This window comes from Notamacropus eugenii, chromosome 4 (genome assembly GCF_028372415.1).
Source record: "Notamacropus eugenii isolate mMacEug1 chromosome 4, mMacEug1.pri_v2, whole genome shotgun sequence".
Lineage (NCBI taxonomy): Eukaryota > Metazoa > Chordata > Mammalia > Diprotodontia > Macropodidae > Notamacropus > Notamacropus eugenii.
The window spans coordinates 424,684,372-424,701,765 of record NC_092875.1 but is presented as its reverse complement, the minus strand read 5'-3'; the positions used below and the strand labels follow the sequence as shown (position 1 = coordinate 424,701,765).

Here is a 17,394-nt window from a genome sequence, read left to right as displayed (position 1 = left end):
CATCCACTGACCATGCCCTAGGAGGTGCCATAGGGCCTTGCAGGAATAAACCCTGCGCTCACCAGAAGGGTGCCCCAGGGAACCCTTCCCTTACAACCTCCCTAGAAATGCTATTTTCTCCCTCTCATCTGGACATTCTTCCTCTAACCCCACTCCTGTGAGAGAGAAACCAGAACTCCTCTTCCACTCTTATTCTTGGCCTGCTCTCTTCTTCTTATTGGTCATGGACTAGTTCTTCCAGCCCCTTTGACTGCAGGGCTGACACAATCACTCACGCTGCTAGGGTGAATCCCACCTACAATACCTCAAGTTAGATTGAAGCATTTGGGGGCTGTACATTTGTAATGCCACTATACCATAAAGATCATGGTGCCTTGTCACCTGCCTGGCACCATATTGGACCTTGCCATCTGCCCTCTAGCCCACTGGACATTACTACTATCTGCCCTGTAGCTATGCCCTCCTGATCTCTAGGCATCACCATTTTACCTGATGATAGACCCTAAGGACCAGAAGGACTTTCCATCCACCTTGTAACTTTATCATCTTTTATGTGAAGTCTGTCTCAGTAAGTTCCTTAAGATTAGGGACTCTGCCATTTGGTGCATAAGAAATAACTTATAAATGCTTTGTATTCATTCATTCATAGCCAGGAAGCACTAGCATTGCAAATTGTAGTGTAAGGATTTAATTAGTTGTTTGAAGATATGTGTTAACTCCCTCATATTTTCTTCTAAAGAACTGTATTAAATTAAGACATAGCCTCAGCACAGTCCTAGTGACAAAGCAAATTCTGGGCTCAAATGGGAGGAGCTCAAGTTCCCCTGGGCCTGGAGCCATTCTCATTTCTAAAGCAGTTTATAGGTAAGGTACAAATGTTATAAAGCTTTGAGAAATGGTAGAGGCATGGGCAGACATTACAGCTGAGCGGGGCTGATAATTACCACTGATTGTGATGGAATGAGCCAGGGCTCGATGATGAGGGGATGCATGTCTCTCTATGTGCCCTGTGAGGTTGAGTGCCAGTGTGTGCATAGCCTTCATAAACCTTTCAGAATGCTTTAACATCTTCATCTTCCTCTCCAGCTTTCTGAGTCAGGGTCTGTTTTTCCCTGTCTTCCTTTCTTTTGATGGGGTCCAGGTGTGCTCTCTCAACTTGTCCACTGTATAATCACCCTCCCAAGGTGACTCTTAACATCCTTCAGCTCCACCTGACTTACCTACTGACTGAAGGAGATATTTTCTTTTTTTTCTTGTTTGTACATTTAATCAACAACAAGGATAAAGAAAGTAATATTCTCTGAGACATGTGAATGCGACAATTGAATTTGTTTTGTCCAGAATTAACTAGGGGAAGAGGGCATATCATAAACGAGAAGTTGTGTGGTATTATGTTTTCAAGCTGAAAATCCCTTTTAAACTCCATTGTTTTTCCAATGGAGCTATATGATTTCAAAGGATGGAATAGCATGCTTTCCAAATAAGCATAATTTAATTAACTAAGGAATGATTACTAATGGAAAGATATCAACTAACATTTATATAGCTCTTGCTGTATATATCATATATATATCACCTATATATGCTATCTGTATCATACAAAGACACTTTATATTCATTATTATATACATTCTGTATATACATGATTTCATTCGAGCCTCACATCAATGTGATCAGTGCTATCTTTATTATTCCCATTCTACAGATGAGGAAACTGAGGCTGACATAGGTTATGTGACTTGTCCAGGATGACATTGCTATAAGTATCTGAGGAGGGATTTGAATCTATCTTCCTGATACCAAGCTCAGCACTCTGTACAGGATTAAGTAAACTATGTCAACAATTAATAATGGCTTGTCCTTGTAGCAAGGAAATAGAACATACCTGGAGATAATAATAGAATTTAGACAGAATGGGCCTGGAAGGGCCATCTGATTGAATGCAAGCTAAGACAAATGCCATTTCCACAATAGCCAGTAGCAAAGAAGCCTATTTATCTAAGTCAATAGCAAAATAGAAATCAGAGAAGGTGTACATAGAAGAACATATACCAGACAATATAGAATGAAGGAGCTGTCCCACTCAGGGCAAGATAACTCAGCTCAACCAGGAGAGAGAGTCTTAGATCTTACCCAAGGGGAAGTCCCCTAAAGGCTCTAGTATAGGAAACTGTGGATAGGAACATGATGGAGACTGCCAGACTCCTCAGAATCCTTCAGAAACCTGAAGTGGGGTTGGCATCTTCCATCTTCTCTCTTGAAGCTGGAAGCCAGAAGCTCCCAAAGTGACTGTAGCACCCTCAATCTTTTTTTTAAAATTTATTTATTTAACTTTCAACATTCATTTTCACAAAATTTTGGGTTCCAAATTTTCTCCTCATTTGTCCCCTCCCCCACCCCCAAACACAGAGCATTCTAATTGCCCCTATCACCAATCTGCCCTCTCTTCTATCATCCCTCCCTTCCCTTGTCCCCATCTTCTCTTTTGTCCTGTAGGGCCGAATAACTTTCTATACCCCATTACCTGTATTTCTTATTTCTTAGTTGCAAGAACAATACTCAACAGTTGTTCCTAGAACTTTGAGTTCCAACTTCTCTTCATCCCTCCCTCCCCACCCATTCCCTTTGGGAAGGCAAGCAATTCAATATAGGCCATATCTGTGTAGTTTTGCAAATGACTTCCATAATAGTCATGTTGTGTAAGACTAACTATATTTCCCTCCATTTTATCCTGCCCCCTATTGCTTCTATTCTCTCTTTTGATCCTGTCCCTCCCCAAGAGTGCTGACTTCAAATTTCTCCCTCCTCCATTGCCCTCCCTTTCATCATCCCCTCACCCTGCTTATCCTCTTCTCCCCCACTTTCCTGTATTGTAAGATAGGTTTTTATACCAAAATGAGTGTGCATTTTATTCCTTCCTTTAGTCGAATGTGATGAGAGTAAACTTCATATTTTTCTCTCACCTCCCCTCTTTTTCCCTCCACTAAAAAGTCTTTTGCTTCTCTCTTTTATGAGAGATAATTTGCCCCATTCCATTTCTCCCTTTCTCCTCCCAATCTATTTCTCTCTCACCGTTTAATTTCATTTTTTAAAGATATGATCCCATCCTATTCAATTCACTCTGTGCTGTGTGTGTGTGTGTGTGTGTGTGTGTGTGTGTGTGTGTAATCCCACCAACTACCTAGATACTGAAAAGTTTCAAGAGTTACAAATATTGTCTTTCCATGTAGGAATGTAAACAGTTCAACTTTAGTAAGTCCCTCATGACTTCTCTTTGCTGTTTACCTTTTCATGCTTCTCTTCATTCTTGTGTTTGAAAGTCAAATTTTCTTTTCAGCTCTGGTCTTTTCATCAAGAATGCTTGAAAGTCCTTGATTTCATTGAAAGACCAGTTTTTCCCCTGAAGTATTATACTCAGTTTTGCTGGGTAGGTGATTCTTGGTTTTATTCCAAGTTCCTTTGACTTCTGGAATATCCTATTCCACCCCCTTTGATCCCTTAATGTAGAAGCTGCTAGATCTTGTGTTATCCTGATTATATTTCCACAATACTTGAATTGTTTCTTTCTAGCTGCTTGCAATATTTTCTCCTTGACCTGGGAACTCTGGAATTTGTTCCTTGGAGTTTCTCTTTTTAGATCTCTTTCTGGCAGTGATCGGTGGATTCCTTGAATACTTATTTTGCCCTCTGGTTCTAGAATCTCAGGCCAGTTTTCCTTGATAATTTCATGAAAGATGATGTCTAGGCTCTTTTTGTGATCATAGCTTTCAGGTAGTCCCATAATTTTTAAATTGTCTCTCCTGGATCTATTTTCCAGGTCAGTTGTTTTTCCAATGAGATATTGCACATTATCTTCCATTTTTTCATTCTTTTGGTTTTGTTTTGTGATCTCTTGGTTTCTCATAAAGTCATTAGCCTCCATCTGTTTCATTCTAATTTTGAAAGAACTATTTTCTTCAGTGAGCTTTTGAACCTCCTTTTTCATTTGGCTAATTCTGCTTTTGAAAGCATTCTTCTCCTCATTGGCTTTTTGAACCTCTTTTGCCATTTGAGTTAGCCTGTTTTTCAAGGTGTTATTTTCTTCAGCATTTTTTTTGGGTCTTCTTTAGCAAGGTGTTGACCTGCTTTTCATGCTTTTCTTGCATCTCTCTCATTTCTCTTCCCAGTTTTTCCTCCACCTCTCTTACTTGATTTTCAAAATCCTTTTTGAGCTCTTCCATGGCCTGAGCCCATTGAATATTTATTTTGGATGTTTGGGATACAGAAGCCTTGACGTTTATGTCTTTCCCTGATGGTAAGCATTGTTCTTCCTCATCTGAAAGGATGGGAGGAGATATCTGTTCAAGAAGAAAGTAAACTTCTATGGTCTTATTTTTTTTTTTCCTTTTCTGGGCATTTTCCCAGCCAGTTACTTGACTTTTGAGTTTCCTCTCCACACCCACCTTGCCTCCAGATCTGCCCAGCTAGTGCTTGGGGGCTGAGATTCAAATGCTGCTCCCAAGCTTCAGGGCTTTAGGCATGGGCGGGGCTACTATTCAATGTGAGATTAAGTTCAACTGCTCAGGTGGGGGCAGGTCTGCCACATGGAGCTTAGTTCCCTCAGGGGGTTTATGTGGAGACCTTCAACAATGGATCCGGGCTCCTGCCTGCTTTGGGAGCCCTTGTCTGTTGCTGCATCCACTGCTGCCTCCCCAGGGGGCCTGAGTTATGGAGACACCCTGCTCGCCTCTCGGCAAGCTAAAAAGACCCTTTCACTGACCTTTGGTGCCTGTGGGTGGAGGGACCTGCGCGGCTGCTGGAGATTCTGTCCCTGAAGCCTGCTCCGATCTGCTCCTCTCAGTGCTGCATGGCCAAGGCAGGGCTGGGCTCTGCTTCTGGTCCGGGGCGCCACGGACCTTTCGTGTCAGTTTTTCAGGTCTCTCTGGAACAGAAATCTCCACTCTGTTATTCTGTGGCTTCTGCTGCTCCAGAATTTGTTGGGATTTTTTCTTTACAGGTATTTTATGGGCTGTGGGTTAGGAGCCAGCATATGTGTATCTTTCTACTCCACCATCTTGGCTTCTCCCCAGCACCCTCAATCTTAAAGAGACCTGAAAACCTTTCCTCTCTCCCACTCTTGCCAATTTCTCCCCATCTCTCATATAGGCACAGAAGTACTGATTTCCACCAACAAGGAGATAGACCCATACCAATGGGCTTTGGAACTGGGGCTATATGGTGAACATTTCAGTCCTAAAAATTAAAGGTCTAGTTCATCAAATAACACTGAGAGTTCCTGTAGAATGAAGCAAAGCAATTCCAGTGGCTCCTTCCAAGATCAAATCCTTTGTTGGGTGTCCAACATTCTTCATCTAGCCCCCTTCTACCTTTGTAGTGTTCTTACACTTTATATCACCACATGTACTCTTTGATTCAGTGACATTGGCCTCCTTGTTTTTCCTTGAATAAAGCACTCATCTTTCAGCCTGAGTATTTTCTCTGGCTAATGCCTGGAAGTCTCTCCCTCCCCATCTTCACCTACTGACTTCCCTGCCTTTGAATTCCAGCTAAGATCCCATCTTCTACAGGAACTCTCTCCTAATCCCTCTTAAGCCTAGTGCCTTCCCTTTTTAAATTAGTCCCAATTTATCTTGTATATAGCCTATTTGTATATATTCGTTTTCTTGTTCTTTCCCCCATGGGATTGTGAGCTCTTTGAGAACAAAGACTGCCTTTGGCCAATTTTTAGGTATCCTTAGCTCTTAGCACAGTGCCTGGCACTTAGTAAGTGATTAATAAATCTTGATTGATTGAGTAATGCCTCCATGGAGCCTAGAGAAAATGGCAGCAGCTCTTTCTCTGTGTTTTGCTATTTCTTACAATGGTTGCAAAACATTCTCTCATATATTTTGATTTTGTGTGTCACACTTTTTATACAACATATGACTGGCATTTCTTTTGATTTGGTCTGCTAACAACATGCACATATGCACATATATATATGTATATGTGCATATGTGTATATACACACTCATACACAAACAAAAGTATTGTGAATCAGATTTTTTTCCCTAAGAGAAAGTTGTTAAAAAACTGACTTTATTTATTGATATTCTTAGTACTATTTCCTATTCTCTTATATTACATTTTTTAGTTTCAAAAGTTTTATTATAACTTAATCCTTTTAAATCTTACTCCATATTTTTGGACTTCTGGGAGATACTCTGGATTGTGGGAATTGCAGACTTCAGGCTTCATGTTCCCTTCATGGGTTTCAAATGCCTTGCTTTGTTGGTGTCTTCTTTTAACTATTAATAGATTCTCATAGAAGAATCATGTGAATATTACTGAGCATTTGTTTCTATTCCAATTTAAGTTGATTGCTTATTTCTATGGGGCATCAGAGGGCAGAGTAACAGGATAGAATCTTAGTATATTTCTATTTCTACTCTACCTCATTCAGAAACTTGTAAACTTTTCTTCTGGGCCTCTGAGAACTTTCAGATGAACTTTACAGATACTGTTTACATGACTATGTTAACATCATTAAGTTAAGTGACAAGCCACCATCAAAAGACTTCTTAGAAGCAACTGATCTTTCTTCTATTTATAGACAGGCTGTGTTCCAGTGGGAAAGGGAATCAGCATTTATTAAGCACTTACTACATGTCTAGCACTGTGCTATGCATTTTGCAAATTCAATCTCTTTTGATCTTCATAACAACATCAAATGCAGGTGCTATTATTATCCCCATTTTATAGCTGAGGAAGCTGAGGCAGGCTGAGGTTATGTGACTTGCTCAGGTTCGTGTGTCAAGTAAGTATTTAAGGCCATGTTTGGACTAATGTCTTCCTGACTCCAAGCCCAGGCCTTGGAGCCACCTAGATGTCACTCCCAGAAGTTTATTCTCATCTGACAGCATATATTTTGTGACAAAGGTATCACATGAAAGTTTAATAAAAAAGAACATCAGCTTTGCAAAATTGTTTTTCGTGTAAACAAATGGAAACGTAAGGCTACTTTATGATATCTTAAGATGTGTTATATCTTATTGTGGCTTTTTAAAAAAAAGGAAAGGAAGGGAAGGGAAAAACAAAGAACTGACAAGACTTGAAGGACTAACTAGATAGATTAGATAGGAACCTCTGTACCAGAAATGTGGTAGTATAGTAGTCAGTCAATAAGCATTTATTAAGTACCTGCTATATTTGAAATGCTGTTGTGCTAAGCCTGGGGCAAGGGGCTGTGGTCATTCATCAACTTTAGACTAAGTACAAAAAGTCCAGATCAATTTAGATACCCTTGAAAGCCATTGCATGAACTTTAGTGACCTTGTACAGAAAGTACCATCAGAATACTTAAGGTAACTTGGTCACATTCTGTGGGGTTTTGTATATAATAGCAAACCAATTCAGGATGCAAGAATTCAAACCAGATTAGTGGTGGAAACCTATGACCAAGCCTCTGAGAAGGAATTGTTTGGAGGAGAGCATTTGTTGTCAGCCTCAGTCTACCTCATCTCTCCATCTTCACCGACGAAGGGCTTTTGTGAATTTTGGAGAGCTAGAAGATTTTGGACACTCATGCTAGAAGCCCCCCTGGAACATCTGGTGGCAGTGTTGATATCAGAAGAGAACACCTTGTGATGATGAAGTGCATCTGCCTTAATCTTCAAGGCTCTAAAACAGGAGGTTTTAACTGGGAGTCCATAGGTAGGTTTCAGACGGTCTGTGAATTGAAAGGGAAAAAATTACATCTGTATTTTTACTAACCTTTAACTGAAATTTATCATTCCCTTTAATTATGAATGCAGGAAACAAACATAATTCTGAGAAGGAATCCGAGCTTTACTAGACGGTTAAAGGGGTCCATGACACACATAACAATTAAGAAGCCTTGTTTTACAAGAAGCCTAAAAGAAAATCTACCCAATACCTAAGGGGAACATCTTGCAGATTCTTGTAAATCGCTTTCAGAAGTTGTGAGTTACCTTTTGCCTCCTGTGTGCCTCGTGGGCGCTCAAAGTTTGAAGCCACTTTTCCCTGGATTCTTCAATTCTGGTGGAAGAGAATGTCACAGACTTTGTGTGGAGTGGTGTTTTGTACAAACTATACTACTAATGTCAATACTATGGTAGTATAAATAGTAAGTGTTATAGCAGTATAAATATAATATAAATAGTAAAAAGCAAAGCAAATTGGCTGACATTGAAATCAACTAATAATGACTGGGGAAAACATCTATGGGAGCTTGTGAACTCAAATATATGAATATATAACTCTTCTAATCTCTCAGGGTTAATCCCAGAGGCCCGAGAGCACAAAGTAGTCATGTTCTGGGGGACCTGGTCTCCCAATTCAAGTGAGGATTTGTAATTCCCAAGCGTGTGCTACATCTGAAAAAAGAAAAGCGTGGATGATTTATTTAATAGGAGCAAATAGATAACAGTTGGACAGACCTTTAGGAAGCAGGCAAGGAAGAACTTTTATGATTATATTGCAAGAAAAAAACTGGTGACCCTGGGTTGGAGGTGTGACTTGCCTCTCCTTGCATGTGCCCTGGTCATGTGTATTTCCTATATGTGTGCTCCTTCATATGTGCACTCTAGCTACTTATTTTTTTCTGGATATCTTTCTAAGTATGTCCACGCTTTGCACTAATGTTGTGCATATTTGTGAGAAAATGTGCAATAGGTTTATAGGGAAAATATTTATTGCTACTTCTCTTGAAATGCAATTTCATTACATTCCTTTGCTTTGAACTAATTGTGTTCTCTGTCTGTCTAGGAAAAAGTAAAATCATTGGTAGGGGTCATGCTCTATGACTTTGAGTGGATATGGACCAACAGGATATTGTGAACCTCAGGTTGCCTGATGTGCAATGTATGTGTGTGTATGTGCTATATACACAGAAGCTTAATTAAATATTCCATAGAACAAGCAGTGGGATGGCTTGCAATCCACTTCATTGGAGGGAATACCTATATAAGTAAGATTGTGAATCTATCCACGTATGAGATGAAAGCATGGAATCCCTGGGAATTTAGGAGATACCTTATCAGCCTACCTATACCAGTTAGGTGACAACTCATTTGGTTGTAAAAATTTAATCTCTAAACCCTGATACAGAAAGTAATGGCGTATTGACCAAAGAGTACAGTCATAAAAACTAGGAATCTGAGAGTTGGAAGCAATCAGAGTTCATCTAGTTTAACCTTTACCTGAAGTAAGAGTTTATTCTACAATATAAGGGATCATCCAGAATTTTTTTGAATACCTTCTGCAATAAGAACTACTACTACCATTACTACTACTACTACTACTACTATTACTACTACTACTACTACTACTACTACTACTACTACTACTACTACTACTACCACCACCACCACCAATATTTATATAACACTTTGCCTGTGTCAGGCACTGTACTGAGACTTTTTTCAATGATCTCATTTGATCCTAGGAGATAGGTGTTATGATTATCCTCATTTTAGAGATGAGGAAACTGAAGGGAACAGAGATTAAGTGACTTGCCCAGCGTCACACAACTAGTAAATGTCTGAGGTCATATTAGAACTGAGGTCTTCCTGCACTTTACTGACTGAGGTGCCAGACATTTCCACTTATTAGGAAGTACTTAGTTTACATAGAACTGAAGTCGGCTTCCCTATTACTTTGCTATACTGGTTTGGTTGGATTCTTTGGAGTCAGTATGGTTGGTACCCTTTTATCTCTCATTTCAGTTGCAAAAAAAATGGTAGAGGGCCAGATAAGGGAGGCAGGAAAGCCTTGGCTGCCTCAGTGAATCAACATCTAGGAGGGCTTTTGGGACTTTGTGGCTCTGTGGGCAATAGTTTCACCACATTTTCTTCTGGACTTTTCAAATGGCTTTCTCATTCATTGCAACATTGGTTACAATCAATTTAAGCAATTTCTACAATCCTCCTAATCTCTGTAAATATTTTTGTTTTTGTAATGGGCTGTTTGCTGCTAGGCTGGGTGGTCCCAAAGATGCAAAGGTCATCTATGTTTTCCCTCTGCAGATCTCACAATAAGGAGGCTCTCTCAGAGCATTTTCTGTGCCTGCTGTCCTTCTGCTCAGAGTTCTGGAGATATCTGGTAGGGGATCAACATCCAAAGATAACAGCTTCCTGTAGTTCAACGAACTGTAACTACTTCAGTGGGAAAGTTATAGGCTTGGAAGGGCAGAGAGTCACTATGTCCACAGCCATATGTAAAATATATCATATAATATTGCATATTATATAATGTGTGAGATATATTGTATAATATACAACCATCATATATGATACATTGTGTAATATTATAAATGTGTATATAATAGTAACTGATAGTATTGAGAATTCCCAAGCAAAGAAAAACTCCATACTGACACAGGTCAACTCCTCTGTGAGTCAGAGAGTTTCTTAGAGCACATATAGCTTGTTCAGGGTCACACGGCCAAGACATCAGAGACAGGAATTGAACCCAGGTCTCTTTGGCTTGGAGAAGGCTACATCTCTACTATACTATGCTGTCCCCCATCTTTCTCTCTCCCTTTCTCTTTCCCTCTCTCTCTATCCTTCCCTTTCTCCCCTCCCTCCCCCCTCTCAGTCTCTCTCTCTCCTTCCCCCTCTGTATGTATACAAATACATAAAATACATACATGTATTGATTATATGATATAGATGGGGGGATACTCTGTTGCATTTGTGACTTCATATTGCAGGTTCTCTTTTCAGCAGAGTAGATCACAATCCATCCAAACCTTCTCATCCTATGCCATAACTTCCCATAATTCCTCCACAGGCAGATTCCTTCACCCAGTCTGCTTTCTCTAGAGCATATGTCATTGCTCTAGAGAGTGAGGGCTGTCCATTGATCATCCATAATTTTCACTACAGTATTAGCTTACTTCCCTCATGCATCTCTCTTATGATACCCTTTACACTACTTCTCCTGGGCCATTTCTCATTGGTTGTATGTTATAATACTCCAACCATATGTCTCTCAGTTTACTTTGAGGCAACCCTAATTCTTCAGAGACCATGACTGTGACTTCATGATTTGTAACCGTGTATGATCACCAGAAGAACACTGACGTTTAAAAAATGTCCCTTTGTTTTGAAGGGAAGCTTAAGGATCAATGAAAGCACTATGTAATTTCCCAAAGTCAATTCAACCTATTTTTCTATTTAGTTCTAGGCTCGGTTCACTGGCCATTCTTAGTGACCATCCAAAACATACACGTTGATGACCCAATTTTATGTTATTGAGTATCTAACTCCATACTATGGTCTGGATTACAGAAATCCTTTATCAATTTGCCTGGTGATTATCCTGCCTGCAGGGTGATTGCCCAACTCCAACTGCCCAACTGGTTTTCAATCTGCCCTGACCTTGTTCTTATTACAGGCTTTGGGACTATTGTAGAGAAGTATTAAATTCCACTGTGCCATCAGTACCTACCTTACCTACTCTAATTAGAACAATTATGCTTGGAAACATCTTTCCAGACTCTACACTGCTACTTCTTGAACTTTACTCAATAGATAAAAATGATGGAATGGGAAAGATATTGAGGAGATTCACATCCTTCGTAAGTTAAACTACTTTTCTAGCAACACAGTAGCTGTATATAGCAAAATCCTGCTATAACAAAGTTAGATAATGAGGTGGGATTTAATCTTTTCACCAGTTTTATAAAAAGGATCTAAAGTAATCCCTTCCTGGGATTAAGTAACACATCCATGCTTTCAGTGACTGCACAGAGTCAGCCACAGTTATTCTCATGCTAGGTCAGACTCCATGACTCACTCAGTGTAATTTTGTTTCTAGCAGAGGCCATGAGGGACGTGTCATAGAACACATGATTCTTCTTTCCTGTTGTTAACCTTGAAGATTAGAGATATTTCAGCTTCTCTTGGGAATGACAGATGACTGTCATTTATTGCTGTTCAGTCATTTCAGTTGTGTCTGACTCTTTATATTTGGGATTTTCTTGCAAAGATACAGGAGTGGTCTGCCATTTCCTTTTCCAGCTCATTTTACAGATGGGGAAACTGAGACAAACAGGGTTAAGTGACCTGCCCAGGATCACACAACTAGTAAATGTCTGAGGTCAGAGTTGAAATCAGGAAGATGAGTCAGTCTTCTTGACTCCAAGCCCAGTACTCTATCCACTGTGTCTCTGAGCTAGCTACATTGCAGCTTTTCTTAGGAGCAAGGGATGGCTCTGTAATTCATAAATGATTCCAAACCCTTTCCTTCCAGTACCATATCTTGGGACAGAGAGTCTTCTGAAAAAAAAGTATTTCCTCTCATTATCCTAAATATAAGTCAAGAAAATGAGCACTGCCCATCACAGGGCCTGGCCTCAAGCAGTGAGCCTGGCCCGGTGTGGGTATACCAGTTCTTATCCAGACCCTGAGAAGCAGGAAAGAGCAATGCTAGATGGGAGATTTTGTCATTGTAATCCTTAGTGAAGGGGACTCCTCTCTGATCATTTCGCTATCCCTGCCTCCTCTGATCTGCTTGCAGCCTAGATTTACGAATAGACAGGGTTCTTCTCCTTGGGTGGGGAACAGGTATGGATTTTATAATCACCTGCTCTTGATCCTGACACTTGGGATCAGAGAGGTGGCATTTTTCTTTTATCTTTCTATGGCCCAAACCTCTATACTACTTCCTAAAATTCCTATGCTTTCCCACTCACCTTCCTCCTTCTTCCAAGGGGCAGCAAGAGTGCAGTGGGTTTTATAGGAAAAAGATTTTGGATGATTTGGAGATCTGATACTGGCTGCCAACCTCCTAAGTTTCTGTCCTAATAAGGGATGTTAGAATGACTAAGGCCTTAGGATTATCCATTCCCCAATTTCAAATGGACTAAATCATGGACTCGGACAGTCGGAAGACATTTTTTAAGCATATACTATATTCTAGGCACTATGCTAAGCATGAGGGATACAAAGAAAGGTGGGATAATCCCTATTCTTAAGGAACTCGCAGCCCAGTGGGAGAGACAGCATGCAAAAAGCTATGTACAAACAAGATATATACAGGAAAAATTAAATATAATCAAAAGAAAGAAGACACCAAAATTAAGGGGGTTTGAAAATGTCTTCTTAAAGAAAGTGGGACTTCAGCCGGGACTTGATGGAAGCCAGGGAAGCCAGGAGGTAGAGATGAGGATGGAGAGAATTCCAGGCATGGGGGATGACCAAAAATGAATGTAAGTGCAATGAAATCTCAAAAGAAAAGGCAAAGGCAGCTCTAGTATGGGAGTTTTCCCAAGGTGGACTACTTCTGAGATCAATGGGGAATTTTCTTTTTATAAATGTTTAATTGATATGTTGTTTTTTATATCAGTGTTATTTTTCAGTGACTTTCCTATTGTCAGCATCATGCCCCCAATAGAATCCTCCCTTATAACAAAGATAGTTAAAACAGACCAACCCATTGACTGTGTCATAAATGTATGCTTCATTCTCTGGCAAGAGGAGGGAAGTATGCTTCACCATCAGTCTGTCCTCTGAATCAGAACTAGTCACTTCATTCTGTAACCTGGCCATGTTTTTCTTTATGTTACTGTGGTCATTAAAAATATTGTTCTTCTAGTTCTACTTAATTCACTCAGTATCAATTCATAGTTTTCCTAAGTTTCCTTGAATGCTTGGTTTGCCATTCCAGTCAATCAATCTGTCAAGGAGTATTTATATATTAAGTTTTTGCATGTGTCAGATGCTGTGCTAAGAATTGAAAAATACAAAGAAAGGCAAAAAGCAATCATTGCCCTAATTCTAATTCTAATAGGGGAGATTACATGTAAATAATTATGTATATATCAGATATATAGGGAAAAGATGAAGATGATCTCATAGAGAAAGATATTAGTAATTGGAGGTATGGGCAGAGTCCTTCTGTAACAGGTAGGATTTGAAGTGAGTCTTGAGGGAAGCTACAGAAATTAAGGACCACTGACGTAAAGGTACAGATATGGGAGATGGACAGCCACGTGTGAGGAACACGAAGAACAATGTAGCTGGATCTTGGGGTTTATGTAGAAGAGTAAAGTGTGAATAGCCTGGAAAGGCAGAAAAGGACATTATTGTAAAGAACTTTAAATGCCAAACAGAGCACTTTATATTTGATCTTGGATATAATGGGGAGCCAAGGAATTTTTTTGAGTAATTATTGGAGCACAATAATATTTCATTACATTCACATATGGGCATCTAGGTGCACAGTGTATAGAGTGCCAACCCTGGAGTCAGGAAGACCTCTCTTCCTGAGTTCAAATCTGGCCTCAGACACTTACTAGCTGTGTGACCCTGGGCAAGTCACTGAACCCTGTTTGCTTCAGTTTCCTCATCTGCAAAATGAGCTGGGGAAGAAGATGACAAACCACTCTAGTATCTCTGCCAAGAAAATCCCAGATGAGGTCATAAATAGTTGGACATGACTGAAATGACTGAACAACACATATATATTATCATGCTTTGTTGTCATTCTCATATCTGTATGTATGTATGTAAATATTCTTTAAAATTTTGAGATGTCAGAACTTTATTTGAAATATTTACTTTAGATATTTTTTTAATTAATTAATTAATTAATTTAACTTTTAACATTCATTTTAACAAAATTTTGGGTTCCAAATTTTCTCCCCTTTTGTCCCCTCCCCCCCCAAACACTGAGCATTCTAATCGCCCCTATCACCAATCTGCTCTCTCTTCTATCATCCCTCTCTGCCCTTGTCTCCATCTTCTCTTTCATCCTGTAGGGCCAGATAACTTTCTATACCCCTTTACCTGTATTTCTTATTTCCTAGTGGCAAGAACAGTACTTGACAGTTGTTCCTAAAACTTTGAGTTCCAACTTCTTTACCTCCCTCTCTCCCCACCCCTTCCCTTTGGAAGGCAAGCAATTTAATATAGGCCAAATTTGTGTAGTTTTGCAAATGATTTCCATAATAGTCGTGTTGTATAAGACTAACTATATTTCCCTCCATCCTATCCTGTCCCCCATTACTTCTATTCTCTCTTTTGATCCTGTCCCTCCCCATGAGTGTCAACCTCAAATTGCTCCCTCCTCCCCATGCCCTCCCTTCCATCATCCCCCCCCCCACCCTGCTTATCCCTTTATCCCCCACTTCCCTGTATTGTAAGATAGATTTTCATACCAAAATGAGTGTGCATTTTATTCCTTCCTTTAGTGGAATGTGATGAGAGTAAACTTCATGTTTTCCTCTCACCTCCCCTCTTTATCCCTCCACTAATAAGTCTTTTGCTTGCCTCTTTTATGAGAGATAATTTGCCCCATTCCATTTCTCCCTTTCTCCTCCCAATTTATTTCTCTCTCATTGCTTGATTTCATTTTTTTAAGATATGATCCCATCCTCTTCAGTTCACTCTGTGCACTCTGTCTCTATGTGTGTATGCGTGTGTGCAGGTGTGTGTGTGTAATCCCACCCAGTACCCAGATACTGAAAAGTTTCAAGAATTACAAATATTGTCTTTCCATGTAGAAATGTAAACAGTTCAACTTTAGGAAGTCCCTTATGACTTCTCTTTGCTGTTCACCTTTTCATGCTTCTCTTCATTCTTGTGTTTGAAAGTCAAATTTTCTTTTCAGCTCTGGTCTTTACATCAAGAATGCTTGAAAGTCCTCTATTTCATTGAAAGACCAGTTTTTCCCCCTGAAGTATTATACTCAGTTTTGCTGGGTAGGTGATTCTTGGTTTTATTCCAAGTTCCTTTGACTTCTGGAATATCCTATTCCACCCCCTTTGATCCCTTAATGTAGAAGCTGCTAGATCTTGTGTTATCCTGATTGTATTTCCACAATACTTGAATTGTTTCTTTCTAGCTGCTTGCAATATTTTCTCCTTGACCTGGGAACTCTGGAATTTGGCCACAATGTTCCTAGGAGTTTCTCTTTTTGGATCTCTTTCAGGTGGTGTTCTGTGGATTCCTTGAATATTTATTTTGCCCTCTGGTTCTAGAATCTCAGGCCAGTTTTCCTTGATAATTTCATGAAAGATGATGTCTAGACTCTTCTTTTGATCCTGGCTTTCAGGTAGTCCCATAATTTTTAAATTGTCTCTCCTGGATCTATTTTCCAGGTCAGTTGTTTTTCCAATGAGATATTTCACATTTTCTTCTATTTTTTCATTCTTTTGGTTTTGTTTTGTGATTTCTTGGTTTCCCATGAAGTCATTAGCCTCCATCTGTTCCATTCTAATTTTGAAGAACTATTTTCTTCAGTGAGCTTTTGAACCTCCTTTTCCATTTGGCTAATTCTGCTTTTGAAAGCATTCTTCTCCTCATTGGCTTTTTGAACCTCTTTTGTCAATTGAGTTAGCCTATTTTTCAAGGTGTTATTTTCTTCAGCATTTTTTTGGGTCTCCTTTAGCAGTGTGCTGACCTGCTGTTCATGCTTTACCTGCATGTCTCTCATTTCTTTTCCCAGCTTTTCCTCCACCTCTCTAACTTGATTTTCAAAATTCTTTTTGAGCTCTTCCATGGCCTGAGCCCATTTAGTGGGCTGGGATACAGAAGACTTGACTTCTGTGTCTTTGCCTGATGGTAAGCATTGTTCTTCCTCATCAGAAAGGAAGGGAGGAAATGCCTGTTCACCAAGAAAGTAACCTTGTATAGTCTTATTTCTTTTCCCTTTTCTGGGCATTTTCCCAGTCAGTGACTTGACTTCTGAATATTCTCTTCACACTCACTTTGCCTCCAGATCCTCCCAGCCAGCACTTGGGGTCTGAGATTCAAATGCTGCTTCTCAGCCTCAGGGCTTTGAGTGGGGGCAGGGCTGGTATTCAGTGTGAGATCAAGTTCAGGTGCTCAGGTTGGGGCAGGGCTGCCTCCCAGGCTCAGTTCCCTCAGGGGGTTTATGCAGAGACCTTCAACAATGGATCAGGGCTCCTCCCTGCTTGGGGAGCCCTGGTCTGCTCCTGCCTCTGCTGCTGCCTCCCGAGGGGGCCTGAGTTATGGGGGCACCCCACTCCCCTCTCGACCCACTAAAGAGACCCTTTCACCAACCCCTGTTACCTGTGGGTGGGGGGACCCGTGCGGCCACTGGAGATTCTGTCCCTGAAGCCTGCTCAGATCTGCTCCTCTCAGTGCCGCACGGCCAACGCAGGACTGGGCTGGACTCCACATCCACAGCGCAATGGACCTTTTGTGAGAGGTTTGCAGGGCTCTCTGGAACAGAAATCTCATCTGCTCCACTGTTCTGTGGCCTCTGCTGCTCCAGAATTCGCCGGGAGTTCTTTTTTACAGATGTTCTATGGGCTATGGGTTTGGAGCTAGTGTATGTGCGACTTTCTACTCCATCATCTTGGCTCTCAGATATTTTCTTTAACCTGTTTTCTCTTAATAAATGTCTTAAATAAAAGGGCTTTTA

General features: G+C 40.3%; 1 long non-coding RNA gene and 1 pseudogene across 1 annotated transcript; both read left to right on the top strand.

The window, feature by feature from the left end:
• Positions 1-2,184: 2,184 nt before the first annotated feature.
• Positions 2,185-6,511, top strand: LOC140502674 (E3 ubiquitin-protein ligase RNFT1 pseudogene; annotated as a pseudogene).
• Positions 6,512-7,428: 917 nt separating this feature from the next.
• On the top strand, positions 7,429-8,922 carry LOC140501826 (uncharacterized). Its single transcript, XR_011966378.1, has 2 exons — positions 7,429-7,692; positions 7,794-8,922. It is a non-coding gene; the product is annotated as an uncharacterized lncRNA (long non-coding RNA).
• The last annotated feature ends 8,472 nt before the right edge of the window (positions 8,923-17,394 follow it).